Raw genomic sequence first — 22,347 nt, 5'->3', positions numbered from 1 at the left:
GATTGGTTCATTCAATCGTATTTATCGAGCGCTCACTACGTGCAGGGCACTGGACTAGGCGCTCGGAAGGAACGAGTCGGCAACGGAGACGGTCCCCGCCGTTCGACGGGCTCCCGGTCTGATCGGGGGAGACGGACGGACGGGAACGACGGCGACAGATAGAGTCGAGGGGAAGGACGTCTCGTTAAAGACGACGGCAACTGAATAGAATCGAGGCGATGTACGTTTCGTATTAACAGGATAAGTAGGGTGATGATGCAAATACGTACGGTAAGCATGAGGGTCGAGCCCCCGACCGCCCGTCCTTCCAACGCCTGAGCGCCGGGCGAGGGATTGGGGTGAGTTTGGTGCCTCTGTGATTGACGACCCTCCTTTCCCCGAGTGGGAGGGTTCGGTTTTTAGAAGACGGGGGGAGCCGAGAATCCGGAACCTGGCCCACCTCGGCCCCCGCACCTCTGCCCGCTCCCTGCCGGACCGGAGGCCTCCCGTGATTTGCGTCGTCCTTTCCCCTTCTCCCACCCTCCACCGCGATGCCCTGATTTGCTCCTTTTATTCGTCCCCCCGGCCCCCGGCCCCACAACGCTTAGGGACGTAGCCCTCGTTTATATATATGAAAATCCATCTCCCCCCCCCCCCCCCCCCCCCCGGACCGTTAGCTCCATCCCGGCTCCGCCGCTTGTCAGCTGTGTGACTTCGAGCAAGTCGCTTCCCCGTGCCTCGGTGACCTCCCCTGTGAGATGGGGGTTAAGACCGTGAGCCCGCGTGGGACGGCTCGATGACCCCGTATCCACCCCAGCGCTTAGGACGGCGCTCGGCACCTAGTGAGCGCTTGACAAACGCCGTCGTCGTCGTCATCGTTACGGCGTTGTTTCGTACTCTCCCGAGCCGTCGGGACGGTTCTCTGCACACGGTAAGCGTTCGATTTATAGGACTGAGAGGACTGGGCCGAGAATCCATCTGCGTTCGGAATAATGATGACGATGGTAAGAATAATAACGTCGGTATTCGTTCATCTGTCGGTAGTGTTCGTCTCTGGGGAACTGGAACCCCGCGAGTGGTTTTCCCCGGGGGCTCCCGGGATTCGTAGCCCTGGACGCTGAAGGGCACGCAGCTTTCCCAGCCGACGCAGCCCCCTTTTAGAGAAGCAGCGCGGCTCAGTGGAGAGAGCCCGGGCTGGGGGGGGTCGGGGGTCACGGGTTCGAATCCCGGCTCCGCCACCTGTCAGCTGGGTGACTGTGGGCGAGTCACTTCGCTTCTCCGTGCCTCGGTTCCCTCATCTGGAAAATGGGGATGAAGGCCGGGAGCCTCAACGTGGGACGACCTCATTCCCCGGTATCTACCCCAGCGCTTAGAACAGTGCCCTGCGCGTAGTAAGCGCTTAACGAATGCCCACGTTATTATTATTAGCTGGGATCGCCATATTCACCCGGAGGAGAGAGCCTGGGGAGCGGGGGCGGGGGGGGAAGGGGACTTTTCAGCTGAGCGAGGGGGAGGGGAGGATGTCCGAGCTCACCCACACCTGATTGGATTTAGTGCTCTGCCCCCAGGAAGCGCTCAGTGAATCCATTCGATCGGATTCATTGAGCGCTTACCGTGTGCAGGGCACTGGACCGAGCGATGGGCGATACAACCGGGTGATGGATGGATTCGTCTCGGCGTCGACTAAACCGAGGGCGGCAAGCTCTTCCTCTAAAGGTTAAGCGCTCCCTCCGGGCTAAGCGCCGGGTCAGGTGCGAGCTCACCGGGCCGGGGCTCCCGGCTATTTAGCCTCGCGCTCTGAAAACCGGAAAAATATCTGGCTGGGCGACGGATCCTCCTCGCCGCGGATTTCCCGAGCGCCGACCCTCGCTCGTCGGGCGGCGGCGACCATCCGGCCGGTTGGCCCGGCTCGGCCCGGGGAGGGGACGTGAGCAGAGATGGAAGCCGTCGGGTCCACGCCTCTCAGAAAAGGTGGCTCCTACCTAACAGCTCTATCTTCTCCTGGAAACAGAGCATCTTCATCGGGCTTCCTCTTCGAATTGGAGAAAAAGAAAGATATACGGGACAGATCTCGGTCACCTACGTTGGCACGTCCCGTGCCCGGACAGATCGCCTCTCAGTGAAATGAAGGATCCCGCTCGGGTCTGTGGCTCATCGTCTCCCTCCGGCCTCTCTCCCCCCCATGGACGATCGAGCCACCCAACGCTGGAACTCTTCCGAGCGTCTTCGGCTGTGGCCCGGCCCAGTGGAAAGAGCCCGGGCTTTGGAGTCGGGGGTCACGGGTTCGAATCCCGGCTCTGCCGCTCGTCGGCCGTGTGAGCGTGGGCGAGTCGCTTCGCTTCCCTGGGCCTCGGTTCCCTCATCTGGAAAATGGGGGTGAGGACCGGGAGCCTCACGTGGGACGACCCGATGACCCTGTATCTCCCCCGGTGCTCAGAACAGTGCTCGGCACGTGGCAAGGGCTTAACGGATGCCAACGTCATCGTTATTATTGGCGTCGGCTGGGCGGCTGATTTTTGAAAGTGTCGATTGGATCCCGTTTCATCCATTCGCGTGTGAATTCCTTCCGTTCAATCGATGATATTTTCTGAGTGCTTCCCGGGTGCGGACCGTCGTACTAAGCACTCGGGAGAGTACGGGATTGGTAGACACGTTCCCTGCCCTCAGGTTTACGGTCAAAGAGTGGCAGACGGTGACATAGATAAATAACTTGCAGCTATTAATCTGTATTTCTAGCATTCTTACTGTGTGCAGAGCCCTCTATTAAGTGATCGGGACAATACAGTGCAACAGAATTGGCAGATGGGGTTCCCTGCCCACAAGGACGGTCTGGAGGGGGAGACAGACATTGACGAAAGTAAATTACGGAAATTAATCAGTCGGTGGTATTTACCGAGAGCTTACCGTGTGCGGAGCCCCTCTGCCGAGTGCTTAGAAAAGTATGATCGAACGGCGCTAGTAAACGCGATCCCTGCCCGTGAAGAGCTTACGGTCTAGCGGAGGACACAGATGTCAGTATGTACGCATTAGGTATAGGCATCTAAGTGCGGTCGGGCTGAAGGTAGGGCAACTATCGAGGGACCAAGTCGAATCCTTCTGTTCCCCTTAGACCGTAAACTCCTCGGCGACAGAGATCACGTCCATCGAGCCATGCGGAATGCTCTCGCGCGCTCAGTACAGCGCCCGGCGCAGATCAGGCGCTCGGGGCACACTCTTGATGGATCGCTCTTATCCACCTGTTCAGTTCCAGGACCAGGTCCAACTAACAAAAGCAGATCGCAGCCTCACGGAGGATCGCAGCCCCGTCGATGGAACGGCTGGGGTTCCGTTACCTTCGGGACGAGAGGCGGACTCAGACGGGAGGCACCCGTGACGCGTTTACTGTGAGCTACCCGTGAGAGATGTCTCTGGCGTAAGGATGGTTTGGGATTTAGTTTGGTTTTTTTGGTTTTCCCTGAAGTATCCGGAATGCGGCTTTTTATCTTCTCTTCTAAGAGAGTTCTGCAGCCTAGAGATGTTTTCCCATCTCCCTGTAGATGGAGCTGGGAGCATTTCCCTCTCTTGAACGACTCTCCTGGAACCGCTAGAAGCGTGACTCAAAGATAAAGGGGCCGACCTGTCTAAAAGATGTCCGATTCACCGTCCCCGTAGCTGTCATAGGCCATCTGGGGGCAAGAGCTGACCGACCTCGTATAAGAGAAACTGAGCGCTTTCACAAGGATGTGAGATCTTTACTGACTTCACAGGGCCGGGACGGTTCTAAATCCCCCGTGCCTCAGTTCCCCGCTCCGGGAGATGCTTATCCCCTTCTGAGAATGGAGGGAGAAGCAGCACCGGGGCTCGTTCCTTCTCATGAGGCTCGAATCCCCACCTCAACCCTTCGATCCCATCCCGTTAAGGGTCTAATGACCACGATGTTTGTCAGGTGCTTACGATGTGTGCAGGGGCACTGTATGGAGCGCCGGGGTAGATACAGAATAGTAACGTTGGTATCTGTTAAGCGCTTACTGTGTGCGGAGCGCTGTCCTAAGCGCCGGGGGAGATGCAGGGTCATCGGGATGCGCGTTAACCGGGTTGGACCAAGTCCCCGTCCCACGTGGGGCTCACAGTCTTAATCCCCATCTTACAGATGAGGAAACCGAAGGACGGAGAAGTCGAGTGACTTGCCGAAGGTGGCGCGGCAGACGTGGGGCGGAACAGGGATTAGAGCGGAGAAGCAGCGTGGCTCAGTGGAAGGAGCCCGGGCTTTGGAGTCGGAGGCCATGGGTTCGAATCCCGGCCCTGCCACCTGTCAGCTGTGTGACCGTGGGCGAGTCGCTTCGCTTCCCCGGGCCTCGGTGACCTCATCTGGAAAATGGGGATGAAGACCGGGAGCCCCACGTGGGACGACCCGATTCCCCTGTGTCTACCCCGGCGCCTAGAACAGTGCTCTGCACGTAGTAAGCGCCTGACAAATACCAACATTATTACTATTAACCCCCTCCAACTGACACCCGGGCCCGGGCCCTAACCACCGGGCCGTTGCCGGTTCTCAATTCGGCACCGGCCGCGGAAAACCTCTGGACCGACGGCGGCCGGGGGAGGGTCTCACGGTTGAAAGAACGGCGTTCGGGATGGACAACCGGTTCTGTCCACTTGGACCGACCCTTCTTTCCCATCAACAAAACTAGGCTTGGTTTGCAAAGCCGATCTCGGGTTGGGAAGACGATGTCAGGGGCGTGAGTCTTGGGCCATCGTCTGCAGCGTTCCATCCTGTCAGTCCGGGTGATCGCTGTAGAAAGAGACCTTCCAAATCGGGACACGGACACGGGCGCGCACGGACACGCACGCTGCTTCCTTCGATTCATTGATTTTGGAGACCCTAAAGAGGTCAGAGTCGAAGGTAGGGCCCCGGCATCGGCTTGCGCCACTGTGGAGTAGCAACTAGATTGACGGCAGGGGAATACGTCTACCAACTCTTAGTACGGTGTTCTGCACTCAGGAAGCGCAGCGCGGCTCAGCGGAAAGAGCCCGGGCTTGGCAGTCAGAGGTCACGGGTTCAAATCCCGCCCCTGCCACTTGTCCGCTGGGTGACTGTGGGCAAGTCACTTCTCTGCGCCTCAGTTCCCTCATCTGTAAAATGGGGATGAAGACGGTGAGCCTCACGTGGGGCGACCCCATCACCCTGTATCTTCCCCGGCCCCGACAACGGTGCTCTGCGCGTAGTGAGCGCTTAACGGATGCCATCGATGTTATTATCATTATCATCGGCAACCCTCGAGGACGTCCGGAAGGAGCCGTGGAGGCTGATGAGGAAAATTAGAAGAAGGAGCCGTTTGTCGACTCATTTTAATAACCGAGTCGGGGACCGGGCACTTCGGAAGACGCGGTTTCCCTTATTCGGCGTCCTCCAGGTAATGACTCTATTCCCCGGAGGAGCCCGCTGTAAAAACCATTAGCGCCAGACCCATCTGAGCCCCAGTTAGAACTGACGTAGACAGGCACCGTCCGAAGAAAGCCGCTCAGATCGTACGCTCTCAAGGTTTCAGTAGTCCACCAGTCCCAGAGTGCAGTGGGAACGATTCCCCCCCCCCCCCTCCCCCCCATTCTTTTCCCCTTCCTCATTTTCAAAGTCTAAAGACGCAACTAGGAGGAAGGAGATCTCGGTTCACGGGTTTCGGCCGACGGGCCTGAGGTAATGACAGACCCGGCATCTTGTGGGACCCTGTTCACGAATGTCTGTAAAATGCCCTGGAGAGAAGGGAAGGGGGGGGGGGGGGGGGGGGCGGTTAGGGTTGGGCTCACAATCTTAATCCCCATTGTACAGATGAGGAACCTGAAGCACAGAGATGTTAAGTGATCTCCCCAAGGTCGCACAGCAGACAAGGGGCGGAATAGGGATGATGATGATAATCACGATAAAAGTAAAATAAAATGAGAAAGGAAGGGTCGCATATCATGCAAAAGGCGGGGTTGGGATTAGAACTCGCGTCTCCTGCCTCCCAGGTCCCTGCCCTTTCCACTGTGCCATCCTGCTTCTCTAGTAACAGAAATGACTCCAGTCGATTTCCTGCTAAGTGTAATGCACCGAGTTAAGCATTTGAGAAAGTACAACGAAAGCTAGACCGTACGCTTCTTGTGGACGGGGCACACGTTTGCCAAATCTGTTATAAGAGCATGGCCTCGGGAGTCAGAGGTCGAGGGTTCTAATTCCGACTCCACCTGGCAGCTGTGTGACTTCGGGCAAGTCGCTTCACTTCTCTGTGCCTCAGTGACCTCATCTGTAAAATGGGGATTAACACCGTGAGCCTCACGTGGGGCAATCTGATTACCCTGTACCTATCCCAGCGCTTAGAACAGTGCTCTGCACATAGTGAGCGCTTAACAAATGCCAACGTTATTGTTGTTCTCTGTGCCTCGGTTCCCTCATCTGTAAAATGGGGATTAAGACCGTGAGCCCCAAGTGGGACAACCCGATTTCCTTGTATCCACCCAGTGCTTAGAAGAGTGCCTGGCACTTAGTAAACGCCTAACAAATACCGTCGATGTTGCTATTATTATTATTACTCTCCTGGGCTTACACAGTACACCCAGTAAACATTCAGTAAATATGGATTTATTGAACAAAAGAACAACCACATTTCCTGTCCTCTGTCGGTTGTAAGGCAAGACTCAGTTCCCCGACTGAGCCCTCGTTTCCCACTCCCTTCTGAGTCACCCTGATCTTCCTCTCTTTTTTCACCCCTTCCTTCATCCCGTGGCTCAGGGGAAAGAGCCCGGGCTTGGGAGTCAGAGGTCGTGGGTTCGTATCCCGGCTCTGCCCCTTGTCAGCTGGGTGACTGTGGGCGAGTTCCCTCAGTTCCCTCACCTCTGCGCCTCAGTTCCCTCATCTGTAAAATGGGGATGAGCGCCGTGAGCCTCACGTGGGACAAGCTGGTTACCCTGTATCTCCCCCAGCGCTTAGAACCAGTGCTCTGCACGTAGTAAGCGCTCAGCAGACACCAACGTTATCATTATTAACGTCAGCCTCCCCCTCCAGACTGTAAGCTCCTTGTGGGCAGGGAATGTGTTTGTTATAGTGTTGTATTTTACCCTCCCCGGCGCTCAGACCATTGTTCTGCACACGGTAAGGCCCGTCTCCTCCGAGAGGCCTTCCCAGACTAAGCCCCACTTTTCCTCATCTCCCACTCCCTTCCGACTCACCCTGACTCCCTTTGCCCTTCTCCCCACCCCACAGTATTTCTATGCAGATCTGTCATTTTATTTATTTACAGCGGATCTGTACCCATGTCTCGACGCCTGTTCGATCGGACTGATGTCTGTCTCCCCACCGCAGACTTTAAAGCTCTTAAAGGTTTTCAGCTCGTCGTGGGCAGGGATCGTCTCTCTTTATCGCTGGATCGTACTTTCCCAGGCGCTCACTACAGCGCTCTGCACACGGCGAGCTCCGGATAAATCCGATTAAATGGATGGATGCAATCGACCGACCGACTGTCCCACTGTGATTTCAGCGCGTCTGAAGATCGGCCGATCGGCCGATGAATCGGATCCCGTCCGCGGGGGCCGAACAGAGGACGGGGTTCTCGAGCGTCGGGTGAATCAACCCCTTCAACCGTGTGGAGGACGAGCAGATGGGACACCCAAGCGGCATCCGTAATTCAGTCCAACCTACACGGTGCAGTGCGCGTCCTCAGCTTCTAGCCGCCGTGGAACTCCTCGAGTCCAAAACTCCTTTCCGCACGCTTCCCCCAGATGGGACAGAGAGTTAATCGCACCGATGAAATATTTTCAACCGTAAATGATTTCGAGCTGTCAGATGGACTGCTGACGAGGAGGTGGGGTTGGGGGGAGGGGGGTGGCTCCCTCAGGACCCAAGAGTCTGATGCCGAATAAACCCGTGGACCCTCTCCAGTGTCTCAGTAACTGCCAAGTCAGCGCTGAGGCTAATTAATCCAAACGAATGAACAATTAAGCCCACGGAAAAGGGCTAATTACACAGCCTGGAGGTGGTGGAAAAAGTGCAGATAGAAGGACGATCCCGAGGAGCGGGTGAGAAGGGACCCCCGGTGATGGTCCTTAAAGGACGACGCAGAGGGGATGCGGCAGGTGCCGGACGGGGGTTGCTGAAGGGACAGGTCGGTCTCCGGCCACGGCTCCTAGGCCTGAGAGGAGTGGATTCCCCGGCCGGTCCCCTAGATGGCCTCTACTTACTCCCTTTGTTCTTCCCCCCTCCCGGCCCCACAGCACTTTTGTATATTTCTGACATTTATTCTATATTTCCGTCATTCATTCGACTGTACCGATGTCTATCTCGCCCCCCCCCCCCCCCCTCTAATCTCCCAGCTCGTGGCGGACAGAGAATTGTTTATTGTTGCACTGCGCTGTCCCTGGTGGCAAGAGCACGGGCCTGGGAGTCAGAGGACCTGGTTTCTAATTGTGACTGCTGTGTGACCTCGGCAAGTCACTTGACTTCTCTGGGCCTCAGTTCCCTCATCTTTAAAATGGGGATTTAATCCAACTCCCTCCGACTTGGACTGTGAGCCCTGGGAGGGACAGGGGCTGCGTCCAACCTGATTATCTTGTATCCGTCTATCCCGGCGTTCAGAACGGTGCCCGACACGGTAAACTCCGAACGGATACGATTTTTAAAAAGGGCCCGTTATATCCTGTGATGAAGAAAAACGACGCAGATGGCCTAAGGCCGGTAGCTCCGATTACTAACCACCCGGACAGATCCCTCCGAAAGAAAGCGGATTCCTCTTCGATGGGGGAAAATATAATCCATTAGCTTTTCCTTAAAAGAAAGCAAATTCCTCTTCAGCGAGGGAAACGATAATCCATTAGCTTTTCCTTTGCCAGAAGCACACCAGTTTTTTTAATATTTTCCTTTCTTTCTCCGTCTGGGGAATGTAATTCTGTATAGATAAAATCTTAATTCCTTAGTAGCACGCTTGGCTGCCCAGACACTTTCACTGGTACGTGTCAGATGAGGTCTGCAATCAATCGATCAGTGGACTTTATTGAGCACTTACTGCATCCGGAGCACAGTACCGAGCGCTTAGGGGAGTTGGTAGACGTATCCCATGCCCACAAGGTGCAGTCGGAGCCGGGACGGTCTTCGTCCCCTTCGTCCGGAGGGGGAGTCGCCAAGGCAGGGGCCGAAAAAGCACTTCATTTGACAACAACTGGCAAGACCAACTTTAATGGGGGAAGAGTTCGTCTTTTGCTTCAGCCGCAACCCATCTCTCTTATTCCCTCTTGTCGCTCCCCCGCCAACACACACACACGTACACTTCCAAATTTAAGACTCTTAAACGTTCATTGAAAATAACCACCCACCCTCTCTTTGGGACATATCGTTTTGGAAGGAAGAGTAATATGTCTCGGTTCCTCTTCACTCTGTGTGTGTGTGCATGTATAGAGATAGATCCGATCTGTATCCATTCGTAGTAACGGTATTTACTGAGCACCTACTCTTGGTCCCGAGAAAACACATTATTGACAGAGACCACAGCCCGTCTGCGTGAGATTGGCTGAAAAGGCAGATGTCCGATCAGTAATCCCTTTCCCGTCCGGTGCGTGTGGTCCCCTCGTCTACTTGTTTTGTTTTATTGTCTGTCTTCCCCTTCTAGACTGTGAGGCCGTTGTTGGGTAGGGATTGTCCCTATCCGTGGCAGAACTGTACTTTCCAAACGCTCAGTACGGTGCTCTGCACACGGTAAGCGCTCGATAAATACGATTGAATGAATGAAGGGATGGTTGATGGCTCCGGCCTTCAGTCTCTCTTGGACTTGGCCTTTTAGGTGCAGAATCCTCCCCCAAAACCTTTTCCCGGTAGAGCTGCCCACTTCCCATCTGCTGTGAGCCAGGTTCATGTCGCCTAGGAAACTGGTCGTTGGGTTCTTGTCTTTAAAGGATTTCTTCTGTGATGATGCCCCCCCACCCCCCACCCCCCGCCTCTTCCATTTTCCATAAAAGAGTTTTTGGTTTTTCGATGGTATTCGTTAAGCACTTACTCTGTGCCAGGCACTGTTCTAAGCACTGGGGCAGATGCAAGCTAATCGGTTTGGACTCAGTCCGTGTCACACAGAGGGCTCACGGTTTTCTCCCCACTTTGTAGGTGAGGTAACTGAGGTCCAGAGAAGTGACTTACCCGAGGTCGCCCAGCAGACAAATGGCAGAGCTGGAATTAGAACCCAGGTCCTTCTGACTCCCAGGCCTGTGCTCTGCTCATCGCATCACACCGTCACTGCGTCCTGCTGTGATACCGTCAAGCGGTCACCGCACACTCCCAGTTCCCCCGTCTTTCCTATCTGGCCTTAACCCCAGATTCTCCCGTTCTGGAGGAATCCGGGGGGGGGGGTGTTCTTTATGGGTGGTGAGGGCTCCATCTGGGAAGGACATTCTAACTTTAAAGGGTGAATGTTCCGTCGTCTGACAGGTTTGAGTGGAAACGTTGAAGGCCTTGACACACTGGAGTCCACGCAGAGGCAGGTAAATGCTTCTCCTGGTCCTGACCGGTAGCGTATTCTAGATTTGGTCTCTCGACCTCTCTGCCCTCTTTTTCCTGGACTGCACAATGGCGGTGTGTGTTCCGTAGTGGCTAGAGCCCGGGCCTGGGAGTCGGAAGGTCCTGGGTTCTAATCCCAGCACCGTCACCGGTCCGCTGTGTGACCTCGGGCAAGTCGTTTCACTTCTCTGTGGCTCGGTTACCTTATAGTCACAAAACAGTTAGGTATTTATTAAGCTTTTACTATGTGCCAAGACTCTTCTAAGTGCTGAGGTAGCCACAAGGTAATCAGGTTGTCCCACTTGGGGCTCACGGTCTTAATCCCCATTTTACCGATGAGGCGACCGAGGCACGGAGAAGTTAAGTGGCTTGGCCAAGGTCACACAGCAGACACGTGGCAGAGCCAGGATTAGAACCCATGTCCTCTGACTCCCGAGCCCGGGCTCTTTCCGCTAAGGGGATAGAGACCGTGAGCCCCGCGTGGACGGGGACCGTGTCCATCCCGATTTGCTCGTATTCACCCCAGCGCTCAGTACAGTGCCTGGAACGTAATAGTGCTTAGAAAATACCATAATTGGTCAGTGCTTAGAACAGTCCTTGGCATGTAGTAAGTGCTTAACAAATGCCATCATTGTTATTATTCCGAGCTTGCATCGAAGGGAGTGGTCACTGGAATTTTTTTTTTTTTTTTTGGTGGGAAAGAAAGACAAGCTGCAACCTTCTTTCCTCTCTTTTGGAAAATCCCCTGGCAAATCATTTTGGCTCATTTGAATAATCTAATAGCATTGTCCAAGTTCAACAGTCCATGCCAACGCTGAAATTAATATCACTGACGCCAGAAAATCGCTCAGATGTTTCAGCTTCCCTTTCGGAGATTCTTTCCTCGTCGTTTTCAAATTTTACATTGCTTACGAAAACTCTGTGTTTTTTGGTGACCGGAGAGACCGCTTATCTCTTTTGGCTATATATTTTTTTCAATCTTTTTCTCAGGGACTACCACTTGATATGAACTGAGGCCCATTTAGCTGAGTGCTTCTGTGCTAATTTAACAACCAAAACGATTTTCCTGTCCACAGCTCCGGCGAAAAATAACAAATGATCAAGGCTATTCTTTGAGCTAAAACACTGCTCTATTGTAGGGAATTTATCTGGGTAGGAAAGGTGAAATCCATCGATGGTACTGAGTTCTTACTCTTTGCCGAGCACTGGACGAAGTACTTGGGAGAGTGAGATGAAGCAGAGTTGGTAGAAATGTTCCCCGCCCACAGTGTGCGTACAGTCTCGAGACAAGCTTCCAGTCAAGAGAAGGGGTGACAAACACTAATTTAAAAATTGGCTTCGTATTTCTCTGCCTGTGGAAAAAGATAATATCGCTCTCGGACCGCCAGCGTTAGAGGTTCGATTACCAAACCTGAACTGTTTTGTTTTCCATTCTTGGCTCTAATCCATAGGAGATAAAGTTTCATCAGTCTGTGACTTTGGCTTCACGAAGCTAGGACCTTTTTGATGTCTAGTATCTATGATTTAATAACATCGCATATCCCCGTTGCTGGCCATATGCGGCGCGATCCCCAGTAGCGCTTATCGAAAGGGAAATGTTTCTTTTCTGATTAGCCCACCCCTTTAGACGCTTGATACCCTGCCTGATGCTTTTTTCTCACTAGATAATAACGCCACCCCAAGCGAGAGCCGAATATTTCTCTATTTCATACAAGAAGAGACGCGTCAATATTAAAAACGTCAGGCAGGGCTCTATTTTTGCAGCCCTCGATCCCGAAACGTACATGCAAAATGTTGTCGCGAGTAACGCCTTCCCTCTTCGTATCCGACCGACGATGACTCTCCCCGCCTTCGGAGCCTCATCCAAGGCCCATCTCCTCCAAGAGGCCCTCCCTGATTGACTGAGCCCTCCTCTCCTCTTCTCCCACTCCCTTCTGCATCACCTTGACTTGCTCCCTTCATTCATCCCCCTCCCCCAGCCCCACAGCACTTATAAACGTATCTGTCATTCTATTTATTTCTATTAATATCTGTCTCCCCCTCTAGGCCGTAAGCTCTCTGCGGGCAGGGAACCTATCTTTTATGTGGTTGTATTGTACTCTCGCAAGCGCTTAGTACAGTGCTCTGCCTACAGTAATCGCTCAAGAAATAGGGTTGACCGAGTAATGATATGCAATAACAAAAAAAATCGCCTCCCTTTCCTCAGGGGATTGCTGTCATTTGATCATCTCCGACGGCACCTGGAGACCAAGCTGTTTTCACCTTCCACCGTCGCGTTCCTTTCCCTGTTTCTTTTCCTGCTCGTCAGTCGATCGTGATTTTTTAAATGCTTACCGTGCGCCGGGTACCCCTGTACCTCTGCGGAGGCGACAGGGTCAGACCGGGGGCTGCACCTCATTTTCCTTCAGCGGTGGCTGGGAAGGGAACGGCCCCCCGCTGAAAGGTAAGCGGGGAACAGAACAGGGTTAAAACCCTCAGCGATCATCTCTCTCAGGGCGGCGTGACTGCCGCGTGACCTTGGGCGAGTCACTTAACTGCTCTGTGCCTCGGTTTCATCACCGGTAAAATGGGGATCCAATACCTGCTCTCTCACCTATTTAGACCGAGGGGCCCCGCGTGGGACAGAATCTCTGTCCGACCTGATGATCTAGGCTCTACCCCGGCACTCAGTACTGCGCCCGAATACGGCTAAGGCCCGGCGCTTTAGTATCTCAGAGTCAAAAGGATCTGAGTTCTAATCCTGACTCCGCCTCTCGTCTGCTGTGTGTGACCTTGGGCAAGTCACTTCACTTCTCTGGGCCTCGGTTTCCTCATCTGTAAAATGGGGATGAAGACTGAAAACCCCACGTGGGACATGGACTTTGTCCAACTTAATGAGCTTTTTTTCTACCCCCCGGGCTTAGGACAGTGCCCGGTACATAGTAAACGCTTAACAAATACCATTGAAAAAAACGATAGGCAAGTCTTGTCGTTCGACGTTATCTGGCCGCCGTGGGTCCATCTCCCCACTCTGATGTGATCTTTCGATTCTCCAGCAGGTTAAGGTCCAGCGTCCCTACAGGGGTTCTCCCGCTTCACATGATCGCGCATGAATTATCCTTCTTTTAAGAAACCCGTCGGCATCCGACCCCGGGGGCGACGGTCTCCCCGAGTCGAGCTCCGCTATCGAGGCTGCGGAGCGGCCCGCCGTCTCCTCCTCCGCGGCCCCGAGACCCTAACGTTTCGATTCCGCGGATGCGTTCGGACCGATCGACTCCTCGACGGATCAAGTTTATTGCTTCTTTATAGAAAGCAGCGCGGGGGAAATTCTTCCCTGGAACAGAGGGAGCCCTGCTTCTCGGACAGAGAAAGGGCACTCCCCTCTGGGTGGTCTCATCGACCACCTGCTGCCGTTCGGGTCCGGCAATAAGCTCCTGACCTGAAACTCCGGAGGGAGGCCATCGTACTCGGGGAAGGGGTGGACGGGGAAGAGGGAGGGAGGACCGTTGTTCCGCCGAAGAGATCTCAGCGCCGCGTCTCAGCTTCTCCGATTTAATAAAGTGCCATTTACCGAGAAAACTCTACGGATCCGCTACGGGGACGATGGCAGCCGGAGGCGGGTCGTTCGGGGAGAGACGCGTCCACCGCGTCGCCGTGGGTCGGAGACGACCCGACGGCCCAAGACGAGTCCTTAGCCGTATCCGGGCGGCTCATTTCGGCTCGTCCTCTGTTCCGGCTCAGATCTCCGAACGGGCTCGCCGTAATTTCCCCAGATCTAGGTGGGATCTGAATAGCACCCTGACTCGACGTCACCGTTAATGAGAGAGGCGAGATTTTTCCCTCAGACTCCGGTTGACGGAGAGGTTGGAGAGTGACTGAGTGGCGAGGAGGGAGAACAGTGAAGGTAGAAGAGAAAATTAAAATTAAAAAAAAAAAGAAGAGGGCACCAGGCATTTACATTTCATTGACTTTAATGTAATTGGACAATGAGACTTGAGGAGAGAGGACTAGAAAAAAGGTTTAGACGCGTGTGCATCCGTGCATGTGTGTTGGGTGGGTTGTGTGTGTGTGTGTGTGTATGCTTGCTCATTTAGGGAATGCATTTCTAGTCATTTACAAGAATTTAGCTATTCCCTTCAAAGCCTTAGGTGGCCATTAGATGTCAGGATAAGGCAAGGGACCACCCCTCCCTCCAAAGCCCTCGCTTGTCTGCCTGCCGCCGGCAGGCAATGGCTTGCCCACCTCTGGGAAATGATTTTTCCGCCCGGAGCTCCCATTCAAAGCGGCGTGCCTCAGCGGAAAGAAAGGGCAGAGGCGCGGGAGTCAGAGGTCACGGCTCCTTATCCCGGCTCCGTCGTCTGTCGGCTGCGTGACTCCGGGCAAGTTGCTCAGCTTCTCCGTGCCTCAGTTACCTCATCTGTAAAATGGGGATTAAGACTGTCAGCCCCACCTGGGACGACCTGATTATCTTGAATCCCCCCAGCGCTTAGGACAGTGATTGGCACATAGTAAGCGCTTAACAAATATCATTATTATTATTATTATTATTATTGTTATTATAATGGAGAGTCCAGTTTCTAGTTGGTCTGTCCACCTTAACGTTTGGGACCCTCATCAGAAAAACCCTGCCACTCTGTCTCCTTGCTCCTGCCTTTAGGTCCTGCAGTTAATAATAATAATAATAATAATAATGGTACTTGTTAACTGCTTACCGTGTGCCACACACCGTTCTAAGGGCTGGAGTAGATTCAAGTTAATCCAGAGGGACACAGTCTCCGTCTCCCACGGGGCTCACACTCTTAATCCCCGTTTTGCAGGTGAAGTAACCGAGGCCCAGAGAATGAAACGATTTGCCCAAGGTCACACGGCAGACCCGCGGAGGAGCCGGGATTAGAACCCAGGTCCTTCTGAGTCCCGGGCCCGTACTCTATTCACTAAGCCACCGAGGGCAGGGAACGTGCGTCTACCCGCCTCTGTTATACTGTCCTCTCCTAAGATCTCAGTGCAGCGCTCTGCACGCTGTAAAGTGCCCAGTCAGTGCGACTGATTGATTGGATTGGTTCAGAGGAACGCAACGATCTGGGGGAAGGAAGGGACGAGGGTGGGGGTCACCCTTTCGACCAGACCCACCCTCTAAGTTGGGTCGGCCTCCCGCAAACGATCCGTACGCCGTCGCCGCCGGCCCAGTTTAACACACCAAAGATCCGGAGTCTGCACGTGCCATCGGCGGCTGCCCTTCTCTTCGGGGCTGCGGTTTCATCCCCTTGCTATCTTCATCTGGGAGACAGCAAGGCCTAGTGGAAAGAACGTTCGCCCGGAAGTCAGAGGACCTGAGTTCTAACCCCCTCTCCTCCATCTACCTGCCGTGTGACCTTGGACAAGTCACTTCACTGTACCTCAGTTCTCTCATCTGCAAAATGAGGATTCAGTAGCTCTTCTCCCTCCTACGTAAACTCTCAACCCCACATGGGACCTGATTATCTCCTATCTACCCCAGTGCTTGGCGCAAAATGAGCGCTCTACAAAAACCGCAGTTGACATCATTCCTTTTTCCTGATTTTTGGGATGGGGCCAGGAAGAGCAGCAGAATCCAGCCTCTCGTCTCACTGCCATGTCCATTTTGGGAAACCGGAAAAAGACTTGAATGAGCATGGAGATGTGGATCCTCTCCTCTTGTCACGATGAAGTAAGCCATGGAAGGGCCCGATCATTCAATCGATCGATGGGTCCTATATATCGAGCGCTTATCGTGTGTAGAGTGCTTATCGAATGCTTGGAAGAGGCCAGTACGACAGAGCTGTTAGACGCGATCCCTGCCCGAAATGAACTCCCGATCTAGAAGGATCTGCTATCCTCAGTCTGCTGGATAGCCATGGCTGGATCCTGCTCCCGGTAATAACAATAATAATGATGGTATTGGTGAAGCAGCGTGGCTCAGTGGAAAGAGCCTGGGCTTAGGAGTCAGAGGTCATGGGTTCGAATTCCAGCTCGGCCACTTGTCAGCTGTATGACTGTGGGTAAGTGACTTAACTTCTCTGGGCCTCAGTTACCCCATCTGGAAAACGGGGATTAAGACTGTGAGCCTCACGTGGGACAACCTGATTACCCTGTATCTCCCCCATTGCTTAGAACAGTGTCCATTCATTCATTCAATAGTATTTATTGAGCGCTTACTATGTGCAGAGCACTGTACTAAGCGCTTGGGATGAACAAGTCGGCAACAGATAGAGACGGTCCCTGCCGTTTGACGGGCTTACGGTCTAATCGGGGGAGACGGACAGACGAGAACAATGGCACTAAACAACGTCAAGGGGAAGAACATCTCGTAAAAACAATGGTAAAAAACAATGGTAAAAAACAGTGTCCTGCACATAGTGAGCACTTAACAAATACCAATATTACCTCATCTGTAAAATGGGAAATAAGACCGTGAGCTCTATGTGGGCCAGGGACTGTGACCAACCCAATTTATTTGTATCCACCCAGTGCTGAGTACAGTGTCTAGCACGTAGTAAGCACTTAACAAATACCACAAGTATTATAATGATCGTAATTATTATAATTATTATCAATTTCAGGTAAGAGGAAGCAACAGAGTATCAGAAAATGAACATGAGTAATAAGTGGGGCAGTAGGAATGAGAACACCGGTTCTTAAAACCCCTCTTTGCCCTTGTGTGTTTATATCACTCCAACTATATTTATGCGCAGGGATATATTCACTTATACATTCCTGTATTCCGCCTTTCTAAACTCTCGTCACCACCAGTTTTGTCCTTGATAGAGGACAATCTGCTGAATAGAAAACTCCTTGAGGCTAGGGATCATATCTACTACTCTCTTTTGAGCTCTGTGCAGAGTAAGTGCTCAATAAATACTAATGGCTGATAATTAATTGATCGACGGTCTTCCTCCACCCTCCTGACCATATTCCAAGAGACTATCATTTCCTCAAGGACAAGGATCGTGTCTACTAGTTCTACTGTACGTTCCTCAGCGCTTAGTTCAGTGATCTGGGCCATATAAGCATCCAACGCATGCTGATCGATTTAATCATTCAATAGTATTTATTGAGCCCTTACTAGGTGCAGAGCACCGTACTAAGCGCTTGGAATATACAATCCGGCAACAGATAGAGACGATCCCTGCCCAGTGACCCCTTCTCTTTCTACCAAGAGTTCCCACTTCAACGAAGACGCTCCCTTCTGGGCCGGAGAGTCTGTCTCTGCTGTGTTTAGGGCATTCTGACCATTCTCTTCTCCCTACCCCGATGTGCTCACAGGCTTCAAGGAAGAAGCTCCCTCCGCTATATCTTTTAACGCCAGCTTTCTCTTCCCACCCTTGTCTCTGCTTACACAAGTTATATTTTTGCTTTCTCCTCGGGGTGGGGGCAAGGAGTACAGGGGACTGAACAAGAATGTGCCAAAAGGGTCCAAGGGACCATCAGAAGCACTTCAAGACCTCCGCTCTTCCTGGAGCAGAGACTCGCTGTAACTCTTCCCCTCTGGATAGGGTGGTCCAGGCCACAGAACTTCTCACCGTGAGCTTTAAGGCCCTCCATCGCCTTGCCCGCTCCTGCCTCACCTCACGGCTCTCCTACTACAACCCAGCCCGCACACGTTGCTCCTCTAACGCCAACCTACTCACCGTACCTCGATCCCGTCTATCCCGCCGCTGACCTCTCACTCTCGCCCTGCCTCTGGCCTGGAACGTCCTCCCTTTTCGTGCCTGACAGACAATTACCCTCCCCACCTTCAGAGCCCGATCGAGAGCACATCTCCTCCAAGAGGTCTTCCCTGATGAAGCCCTCATGTCCTTTTTTCCCACTCCCTTCTGCATTGCCCTGACTTGCTCCCTTTATTAACTAGCTCAGCACTTATGTTCGTTCAATAATATTTATTGAGCGCTTACTATGTGCAGAGCACTGTACTAAGCTCTTGGAATGTACGATTCGGCAACAGAGACAATCCCTGCCCGTTGACGGGCTTACAGTCTAATCGGGGGAGCCGGACGGACCGAAACAATAGCAGTAAATAGATCAAGGGGATGTACATCTCATTAACAAAATAAATGAGATAATAAAAATCTATACAAATGAGCGGACGTGCACAGTGCTGAGGGGAGGGGAAGGGAGAGGGGGAAGAGCAGAGGGAAGGGGAGAGGAAAGGGGGCTTAGCTGAGGGGAAGTGAAGGGCGGGGGCAGAGAGGGAGCAGAGGCAAAAGGGGAAGCTCAGTCTGGGAAGGCAGCCCAGGCTTGAGAGTCAGAGGTCATGGATTCTAATCCCGGCTCCACCACTTGTCTGTGTGTGACCTTGGGCAAGTTTCTTAACTTCTCTTTGCCTCATTTACCTCATCTGTAAAATGGGGATTAAGACTGTGAGCCCCACGTGGGGCAATCTGATCACCTTGTATCTATCCTAGTTCTTTGGTTGGTGCTTGGCACATAGTAAGTGCTTAACAAATACCATCATTATTATTGTTATCCGTAATTTATCAATTTATATTAATGACCATCTCTCTCTCTAGACTGTAAGCTCACTGTGGGAGGGAACGTTCGGTTTTGTGTTGTTCTCTCCAAAGGGCTTAGTACAGTGCTCTGCACACAGTAAGTGCTCAACGAATAATTTGACCGATTGACTGATTGGTCTACCTTGGTTCCCAGTGAACCTGGACGACCGACTTCTATCATTTCTTTGTCCGATTCCTCTCTTGAAAAACAGATTCAACGATACTGGAAGAACAAGAAGGACTCCATTAATCCCTTTCAGAGAAGGAACCAAGAAGGTTGAAGAAAAGAGTCTTTGGAAACAGAGAGTCTCTAGTGAAACACCTCCGACTCCCTTCTCTTAGTCACGAGGCAGGCTGGGCCCATCTTCTTTCTACTTTCAAGGTGCGTTTTACTCTCACCTCAGGTTTGCCGTTTCCAGACACCTGCTCGCCCTGCGAAATTGTGGTAAAGAATAACTTTGACCATATTCTCAGGGATGGACTGATGACTTTTCCCATTTTAAATACGGCTTAAGATACCCGAAACTCTTTAATAAGCATTCTGCTGTGTCAACAAGGTGTTCTGTTTGGTCTGAATCACTGTCTTCAGAACTGTTTCAGTTATCTAGTTCCCCGGGCTTCTGCCACTGCGGTGTTACTCTCTCCAACCTTGGGAAAGGATACGCCAATCATCCGTAATATTGCGAGGTAATCCTGGGAAATAACTCGCAAGTAAATAAATCAATCAAATCTTATCTAGCATATAGTAACGGATGACTACAACCGAGCCATTTTTGATTACAACCAAAACTGTGACATTACAGACACGACCCATTGAGTGGATCGCTTCTTAAATCCTTCTGGGTTTTAACTCTCAGAATTTCGTTGGGTCTCCACGAAGGGAAAAATGCTTTCCATTGAGGATACCAACCAACCAATCAGTCAAGCCATCAATCATATTTATTTAGCAGTAACTGGGTGCAGTGCACTCTACTAAACACTTGGGAGAGTACAACCTGAGAGAGTTGGTAGACACAGTTCCCTGCCCACAGTGAGCTTACGGTCTAGAGAGAAGACAGACATCAATATGAATAAATAAATTACGGATATGTACATCAGTGCCGTAGGGCTGAGGGAGGGGTGAGTAAAAAGCGGAAATCCAAGTGAAAGCGCACTGTCGAAAGGAGTGGGAGAAGAGGAAATGAGGTCTTATTCACAGAAGGCCTCTTGGAGATGTGCTTTTAATAAGGCTTCGAAACCGGGGAGAGCGATCGTCTGTCGGATATGAAGGGGGAGAGCATTCCGGGTCAGAGGTAGGAAGTGGGCGAGGGGTAGGCGGTGAGGTAGATGACATCGAGGTATAGTGAGTAAGTTGGCATTAGAGGAGGGAAGTTGCGGGCTGGCTTCTAGTAGGAGACCAGGGAAGTAAGGCAGGAGGGGGCAAGATGATCAAGTGCTTTAAGGCTTGGTGAGGAGGCAGGGGGGCAATCCACATAAATGAGGAGTGAGGCAACATGCACCTTTAGTTTTATAGAAAAATGCCCAGGGCAGCAGAGTATAGAAAAGTAGGGAGAGATAGGAGGCAAGGAAGTCAGCAAGGACGCTGATGCAGCGATCCAGTCAGGATAGGATAAGCTCTTGGATTAAAGTGGTAGCACTTTGGTTGGAGAGGAAAGGGCAGACTTTCGTGATATCGTGAAAGTTGAACCAACAGGATTTGGTGACGGATTGAATCTGTGGGTTGAACGAGAGAGATTAGCTGAGGAAAATGCCAAGGTAACGGGCTTGGGAGACAGGGAAGGGGGTGGTGTTGTCCACAGAGATGGGAGAGTCAGTGGGAAGATAGGCTCTGGGTGAAAATATGAGGAGGAGTTTTGTACATGTTAAGTCTGGGGGGTTGATGGAACTTCTAAGCAGAGATGGACTCGAAGGAGGGAGGAAATGCGAGACTGTAGAAAAGGAGAGAGGTCAGGGCTGGAGTTGGAGATTTGGGAATCATCCACACGGAGATGGTAGTTTAAGTCATAGGATCAGATGACTTCTTCAAGGGAGGGGCTGTCGCCGGAGAATAGAATGGGACCCATACCTGAGCCCTGAAGGACTCCCACTTTCAGGGCGTGGAAAAGGCAGAGTACGAGCCGAAAAAGAGGCTGTGAATGAGTGGTCGGAGAGATGGGGCAGTGTCAGTGAAGCCGAGGTTGGAGGATGTTTTCCGGAGAAGGTGATCCACAGTGTCAAAAGCAGCTGAGAGCTTTAGAAGGATTAGGATGGAGTAGAGAGGCCTTTGGATTTGGCAAGAAGGATTTCATTGGCGATCTTCGAGAGGGCGGTTTCTGAGAGCGAATGGACGAGACGAAGGAGAGAATTAGTATAGACCACTTGCTCGAGGAGTTTCGGGATGAAGGGTAGGAGGGAGATGGGGCTGTAACTGGAGGGAACCGTGGGGTTAAGTGGGGATCTTTGTAGATGGGGAAGGAGCGAGCATGTTTGAAAGCAGTGGGGAAGAAGCCATTGGAGAGAAAACAGTTGAAGTTAGTGATAAAAGAGACAAGAAGGGAGGGAGCAAGCAGTTTGAAAAGGTGCAGAGGGATGGGGTCAGAGGTGCAGTTGGAGGGGGTGGCTTTTGAGAGGAGTTGGGAGCTCTCCTCTTGAGATACTGTTGGAAAAGATGAGAGAGTTGAAGGATGAGTAGGTAGAAGGAGGAGGTAGGTAGAGCCCGGAAAGGAGCCGGGCAGATTTTAGAGAGATCACGCCTGATGGTTTCAATTTTCTTAATTCGGTATGTGACCAGGACATGAGGGACAAGGGAAGGTGGGGGAGGTCGGGGAACAGGAGGAGGAGACAGTTAAACATCTGAAACAACTGGCTAGGGCAATGGGCCTGGGAGTCAAGAAGGATAGAAAAACAACGTTGCCGTGACCTCGGCTCTCAAAATCCTTACAGTCTAGCTGATAGCTAGAGGGCACATAATAAATGCAGTAGTAAGCAACCGGTCAGAAACAGTTTGGTGAGATTAGAAATAAAATCACATCTTGTTTGGTTATTTTAGTTAGTTGTGTTCACCGCAGTGGATTTTGGAGAACCGAAAAAAGGAACCATTTTTCCTCTTTGGCTTGAGAGGACCGTTTTTAACCTGCGGCGTCTCTGCGTTGGGTGAGCAAGTGTCTCACTTTCCTTTTTTCCACTGAGGGAATTGAAGCAGATGGAGTTATTGAATGCAGAAAAGCAGAAAAAATTAATACAGGTAATGAGCAGTCATTTTACTGATGAAGGAGGGATTTTTAGATCATCTGGGAACATTCACAGCCCTCCAGACCTGCAGTAAGATAAATCAAACCCTCATTTAAGGGGAGAGATAGGATATTAGCCTTATCTAACATTTATTGAACATTGGCAGCATGCACAGTTCTGCAC

Source organism: Ornithorhynchus anatinus, chromosome 10, assembly GCF_004115215.2.
Source record: "Ornithorhynchus anatinus isolate Pmale09 chromosome 10, mOrnAna1.pri.v4, whole genome shotgun sequence".
In the NCBI taxonomy this organism is placed as follows: domain Eukaryota; kingdom Metazoa; phylum Chordata; class Mammalia; order Monotremata; family Ornithorhynchidae; genus Ornithorhynchus; species Ornithorhynchus anatinus.
The sequence above is the reverse complement of the archived record's forward strand: the minus strand, read 5'-3'. Positions refer to the sequence as shown.